Genomic DNA, 7,484 nt, shown 5'->3' with positions numbered 1-7,484 from the left:
AGACCCTTCATCAGATGATGAAGGGTCTAGGCCCGAAACGTCAGCCTCTCTGCTCCTATGATGCTGCTTGGCCTGCTGTGTTCATCCAGCCCTGCACCTTGTAAATGATTATTAACAGTTGGCTTCGGAAAAATATGACTAGAAATTTAAAAGTGTCTCAAAGATTGATGAAGGATGAATGTGTTTCAATTCATGCAGCACTGACATCAGTACTGGGGTGAGTAAGAGCTGTAGTATTGGGATGTGAACTATATAGCAGAGTGGTAGGGAGCGCTTTAAACTCATTGTTGAGATCAAGTGAGGGAAAATGTGGCAAATTAAAGTGAGAGGGCAAGGCAAAAGATCAAAGTAACAGAATGAAAGAGTCGCTAGGTGGCAGTAATCATAACATGATTGAATTACAAATTCATTTTGAGGGAGGAAACAATGGATCTAAGATTTGTCTTTTAAACTAAGCAAAAGGCAATTTTGAGAACACAAGGATAGAGTTGGCTAAGGTGAACATCATAGTTTTGTTAAGGAATATAGCAGTCTAGATACATTTGCAGATGCTTAAGGAGGTAATTCAGAACAATCAGCAAAGATACTTTCCAGTGATAAAGGAAGAGTCCAGGCTAGGACATCCAATCTGTAGTTAACTAAAGCAGTTAAAAGTAGTTTCACATTGAAGGAAAAAGAAAGTGTCGAAATATATCAAGATTAGTATCAGGTCAGAAGAATTGACAGATTTTGAAAAAACAGCAAAGAATGGCTAAAAATAATGAGCGAGAAAAACTAAAGTACAAAGAAAGCCAGCCAGAAATATAAAACAGAAGTAAAAATCTTTGCGGATATTTAAAAAGGAAAAGAAAGAGCTGAATAAAAACCGAAAGATTGAGGGTGCTATAAATCAGAAATAAAAACAGAAATTGCTAGAAAAGCTCAGCCAACCTAGCAGCATCTGTGGAGAGAAATCAGAATTAACATTTCGGTTTCTGAGGAAGGGCCACTGGACCTGAAACATTAACTTTGATTTCTTTCTACAGATGCTACCAGACCCGCTGGGCTTTTCGAGCAATTTCTGTTTTTGTTTTAAGAAAAAGCTGAACTTTGGTCCTCCAGAGAGGGGAATTAAGAGTGGCAAGTAAGAAAATGGCAGATTAATCGAACAGATGTCTTAAATCTGTATTCATGTAAAGGATACAAATAACATCCCATAAATTTTGTAACCAAAAGTAAAAAGGTGGGAGGAACTTAAAACATTTACAAGTATCAGGGGAAAGATACTGAAAGCATTGTTTGAACTAAAAGCTATTTGAACTGAAAACTGACAAATCCCCTACTTTCACTATTTTTTTCAAAAAATACATGTGACAATAAATTGCTATTCTATTCTAAACTGCTGTTCTGCTTTAACAGAAAGAATAGAAAAGCAGCAAATTATTTAAATGGACAGAGATTACAGAACTCAGAGGCATAGAGGGGATCTGGGTGTTCTGATACATGAATCATAAAGTGTTAGACGCAGGTACAGCAATTGATTAGAATTTTTGCTACAGTTGTACAGGGCATTGATAAAGTCACAGAGTACTGTGTATACTTTTGGTCTCCTTATTTAAGAGATCACCTAATTACATCAGAAGGAATGCAATGCAGAGAAACTCCATTCAATTGATTCCTGGTTTGAGGGAGTCATCTCATGAGGAAAAGTTGGGTCTGTATTCATTGATATTTTGAAGAATGACACATGATCTTATTGAAATATGCAAGGTTCTGATGGAATCTGACAAGGTAGATGCTGAAAAGATGTTTCCCATGTCAAAAAGGCTGGAACTAAGAGACACAGTTTAAAAATAAGTGGTCTCCCATTTAAGATGGAGGTGAAGAGAAGATTTTCTTTTTCTCTCAGCGGATATTAGAAAATGGAATTCATTTTCCCAAACAGTAGTGGATGTAGTGACATTGAATATTCTTAAGGTAGGTGCAGAAAGATTCTCAACTGGGAAGGGAGTCAAAGAGCAAGTTGGGCAGGCAGGAAAGTGGAATGATTTTATCGAATGGCAAAGCAAATTTGAGGCAAGAAATGGCCCACTTATATGTTCTTATGCATGAATACATTCTCATAAAACCATAAGACCATAAGAAATAGGAACAGGAGGAGCTCATTCATCCCCTTGAGATGACTCTACCATTCAATAGGACTATGGCTGGTCTGACATTCCTCACATCCACTTTTCTGCCCTTTCCCTGTAACTCTTGATTTCCCTACTGATCAAGAATTTATCTCAGCCTTAAATATACACAAGGACTCTGCCCCATTGTTCTATATTGCAAGGAGTTCCAAAGACTCCAACCCTCTGAGACAAGAAATTCCTCCTCTTCTCAATCTTAAATTGGCTTCCCTTTATTCTGAGAATATGCCATCTGATCCTAGATTGTCCCATGAGGGGAAACATCTTCTCAGCAGTCACCCTGTCAAGCCCCTTAAAGAATCCTATATGTTTCAATGAGATCAGCTCTCATTCATCTAAACTCCAGTGAGTAGAGTCCTAGTCTATTTAGCCTTTTCCCATAATCCCTCCATATCAGGGATCATCCTAGTGAAACTTCTTTGAACTGCCTCCAATGAAATTATATCTTTCCTTAAATAAGGAGACCAAAACTGCGCAAAGTACTCCAGATGGGTCCACTGCTTTTTGTCATTTATCTAACTGATTTGGATGTGAATATAGGAGGTACAGTTAGTAAGTTCACAGATGACAGCAAAATTGGTGGTGTAATAGACAGCCGAGAAGGTTATCTCAGAGTGGGATCTTGATCAGATGGGTTGATGGGCAGAAGAGTGGCAGATGGAGTTTAATTTAGATAAATATGAGGTGCTGCATTTTGGAAAGACAAATCAGGGCAGGGCTTATACACTTAATGGCAAAGTTCTGGGGAGTGTTGCTGAACAAAGAGACCTTGGAGTGCAGGTTCCTAGTTCCTTGAAAGTAGAGTCCCAGGTCGACAGGATAGTCAAGAAGGCATTTGGTATGCTTGCCTTTATTGGTCAGTACATTGAGTATAGGACATAGGAAGTCATGTTTTGGCTGTACAGGACATTAGTTAGACCATTTTTGGAATACTGCATTCAATTCTGGTCTCCCTGCGATAGGAAGGATGTTGTGAAACTTGAAAGAGTTCAGAAAAGATTTACAAGCATGTTACCAGGTTTGGAGAGTTTGAACTATAGGGAGAGGCTGAATATGCTGTGGCTATCTTCCCTAGAGCATCGGAGGCTGAGGGGTGACCTAATAGAAGTTTATAAAATCATTAGGGGCAGGGATAGGGTGACCAGCCAAGGTCTTTTCCTCAAGGTAGCAGAGTCCAAAACGACAGAGGTTTAAGGTGAGAGGGCATAGATTTAAAAGAGAGCTAAGGGGCAACTTTTTCATCAGAAGGTGGTGTGTGCATGGAATGAGCTGCCAGAGGAAGCATTGGTGACTGGTACAATTACAACATTAAAAAGGCATCTGGATGGGTATATAATTAAGAAGGGTTTATAGGGATAAGGGCCAAATGCTGGCAAATGGGGCTGGATTAATTTAGGACATCTGGTCAGCATGGACGAAATGGACCAAAGGGTCTGTTTCCATGCTGTACAGCTCTATGAGTCTATATGGTCTCACCAGCACCTTGCAAAGGTGCAGTAAAAACTTCTCTACTCTCATGCTCCAAACGCTTTGAAATGAAGCCAACATTTCATTAGCTTTCCAGATTACCTGCTTTCTTGCACAAGTCCCTTTGTGTTGCAGCTTTCTGCAGTTTCTCTCCATTTAATATAATATTCTGTTCTTTTGTTTTCCCTGTCAAAATGACCACCTTTGTATTTTCCTACATTATACTCCCATTTGTCAGCTTTTTGCCCTCTGACTTAACCTATCTGTATCTCTCTGTAAACTGTTTCTATCCATCTCACAGTCTGCCTATTTTTGTGCTGTCAGCAAATTTGGCAAAAGTACCTCCACTTCCTTCCTCCAAGCCATTAATATATATTGTAAACAATTGCAGTCTCAGCACTGATCCCTGTGGAACCCCACTGGTCATGGGCCACCAGCCTGAAAAAGAATCCCTTATCCCTACACGCTGTTTCCTGCCGATGAGCCAATTCTCAATCCATGCTAATATACTACCTCCAACATTGGTTCCTACCTTATGGCTTAACCTTTTGTGAGGTTCCTTGTCAAACACCTTCTGGAAGTCCATCTACTGGTTGAGATTTCATCAGAAAACTACTAAATTTGTCAGATACGATTTTCCTTACATGAAGGCATGCTGACTCTGCTTGATTAGATTATGATATTCCACATGTTCTTTCCTTAATAATTGATACCAATAGCTTTCAAACAATAGATGTCAGCCTAACATCTAATGCCCATGGAAATATTTCATTGTCACATTACGTTCACTCAAACTTAATGATAAAGCCATTACTGAACTGCCTGATAATTTTCAAGCTTTTAACACCATAACAGCTAACTACAACAGGGCAATTCTATTGTACAAGGGCAATCAGTAATTCCCTTGACATCAATTTGCTTATGTGCTCGTTAGAACTAAATAAGCCAAGTAAGCTTGCTGGTGAAAGTTGAAACTTGGCTGAATGAAAATTTGTGCACAATCATGATTTTTTTTTCCTTTATCCATTCACAGGATGAGGACATTGCTGGCCAGGCAGCATTTATTGGCCTTCCCTAATTGCCCAGAGGGCAGTTATGAGTCAACCACATTGCTGCAGGTCTGGAGTCACATGTAGGCCAGACCGGGTAAGGACAGCAGATTTTCTTCCCTAAAGGACATTAGTGCACCAGATGGGTTTTTCCGACAATCGGCAATGGATTCATGGTCATCATTAGACTCATCGGTCCAGATATTTATTGAATTCAACTTCCACCATCTGCTGTGGCAGGATTTGAACTGGGTTCCCAACACATTACCTCGGTCTCTGGGTTAACAGTCCAGCGATCATATCACTAGGCCATCACCTCCCCCTTGATTAACTATTATAACATCTCGGTAGGGTTCCGACTGCAAACAAAAGCACTCTAATTTACTATCCCAACTACTGTAAAGCTGTTTACACGGAACTTAATGGTAAAATTTACTTGCACCGATGAATAAATCACATCCCAAATCTTACAGCTCATGAAAATCCAGATTAATGTGCACCATAAAGTAAGTATTTTATGTGCTGCTTTGAAGATGAAAGATTTTTAAATCTTGTGTATGCAATGGGTCGTGTTCAATTTATTGCTGGGCCCAGGTTAGATTTACAGAATTCTTGAAAACAAAAAGAGTAGAAAATTGGAGATAATGTTAATAGTGATATCAAATGTCTTGTTGACAGGACTTCTGATCTTTCTCATCCTTTTTTAAATTCATTCTTGGAATGAGACAGTCATAGAAAAGAATGGCTTGAATGCTACTGGGCACTTAGCACCCCATTGAGTGTGGTCTGATAGGGCAAAAATTGAATGGCTTTGGTTTGTCCTGTTTGTTCCAGACAGGAGATGCCTGTTTAATTTCCCACATCATTGAAGAGAGTTGCCTACTTTAAAAAATGGAGAAGAGATGTATTTATGTAATAAGAGATGTATTTGTCTGCATACAAATTGGCAATAAAAAGCTAATTTACTAAAACACAAAACAAATTCTAATACTTCTTAGCAATATGATTTGATATATTTCCAAATAACATTTCCAAAGCTAAAAATTATTTTTCCATAAAGTTGTTATTTTTTTCAAACAAATTCCAGCAGAATAATATTACCAGGCAAAAAAAATGTATGATTACTAGTTTTTCTTTCTTTTTTGCCTACAAGCACATCCTAAAATAATTGCGAAAAATTGACCAATATTTCAAAATGACTCAATGAGATTTAATTTGATATTAAAGAAAGATTTCTGAAAATATCCCTAATTCCAGTTGTCTCTCTTGATTTAAGAAGAATCAAAATAATGTAAACTACTTTGGCCATAATAAATGTTCCAAAATTCTTTTAGTACAAAAGTAGACATACAGCTAATGGAAAAAAGTGCCATAGCTGAATGCAATACTTGGCTTGTGATCCTTAATGAGAGAACACTTGAATATAAGGTAGCATAAATAATGAACAATTGCTTTGAGCTTTTTGTTGAGATGTTGACTTTTACTGCTAATTAACACACGGTCTTTAAACAAGCAGAATTTGACTAATTACATAACTTACCCACTAACTTTCATTTGCTCATGATTGTGTAAAACGAAAGACCATGATTGGCTGAACATCAGTAATTAATTTCTGATAAGAAGAGTCATAGAGTCATAGAATAAATTTGAATTGGATTGAACACAGTAGAAAGAGCCAGTATGAAAATATGAGAAAACTATAACATTGTTCACAAGAGAAATTTTTGAAATTGAGACTCGTTCATGTCTGCCTTCTAAAAATGAAAAGGTTTTTTTTGGGATGAATGGACATTGCCAAATTGGGACTAGGCACTCAGTCATGCAAATGCTGTTGGATTAGCTCTCTTTTACAATTCCTAACCCACACAAGGATATACATCTCAGCTGCTGATTGCAGATAAGCATTTTTATTCTGTCCCAGGAAATGTCTACTATGATTTGCATTGAGTAAAAATGTTATGCAGGACATCAAATGCCACAAACAAAACTGTCAAATCTTTTTAGAACTATATTGTATGTCATTTTGAGTGATCTGGACAAGCAAAATGCATTTTTAGCATTCCAAGTAATTTCTATTGCATGTCAAGATGATCAATGAATTTGATTGCAGTGTTTTTCAACAACAAGGCAGCTAGGTTTCAACAAAACAGTCATTTTCTGAAGAAGGGTCTAGGCCCGAAACGTCAGCCTTCCTGCTCCTCTGATGCTGCTTGGCCTGCTGTGTTCATCCAGCTCTACACCTTGTTATCTCAGTCATCATCAGTCATAGTTTCAGACCATGAGCACGTTTGGTTTGTGATGTTTGTCTGAGGTCTGCCAAATATGAAATGAATCACTTGACAGAAACTTACTAATTGTCAAAGGCTTATGCAAATACTCTGTGCAAATCTTTCAATTCATACATATTCAGAACAGTGTAATTTATCTATTCCAGAAAGTGGACAGTAAACTATGACAGTGATGAAAGCATCGTCAATGCTGCTTTGGAAAATAATGATCAGCCATAACAGTCCTACTACTTCACATTCCTATCTTCATCACAATTAAAGTAATTTTCCTTTTTGGGGGGCGGGAGGTGAAGGAATTCTGTTCTCCTATTCAACAATTTGATATCAGTGGAAGATAGAGAGAGATCGATACAGTGTGGAGCTGGAGGAACACAGCAGGTCAGGCAGCATCAAAGGAGCAGGAGAATCAACATTTCAGGCCTAGATCCAGGCCTTATACAAAAATAATCAAAATTGTACTTTTTAGAAACAAAAATTAATTTGGACTACATGTATACTGCTTGGCATGT

The sequence above is a fragment of the Rhincodon typus genome, chromosome 16 (assembly GCF_021869965.1).
Source record: "Rhincodon typus isolate 14 chromosome 16, sRhiTyp1.1, whole genome shotgun sequence".
In the NCBI taxonomy this organism is placed as follows: Eukaryota; Metazoa; Chordata; class Chondrichthyes; order Orectolobiformes; family Rhincodontidae; genus Rhincodon; species Rhincodon typus.
This window is presented reverse-complemented; position numbering follows the sequence as displayed.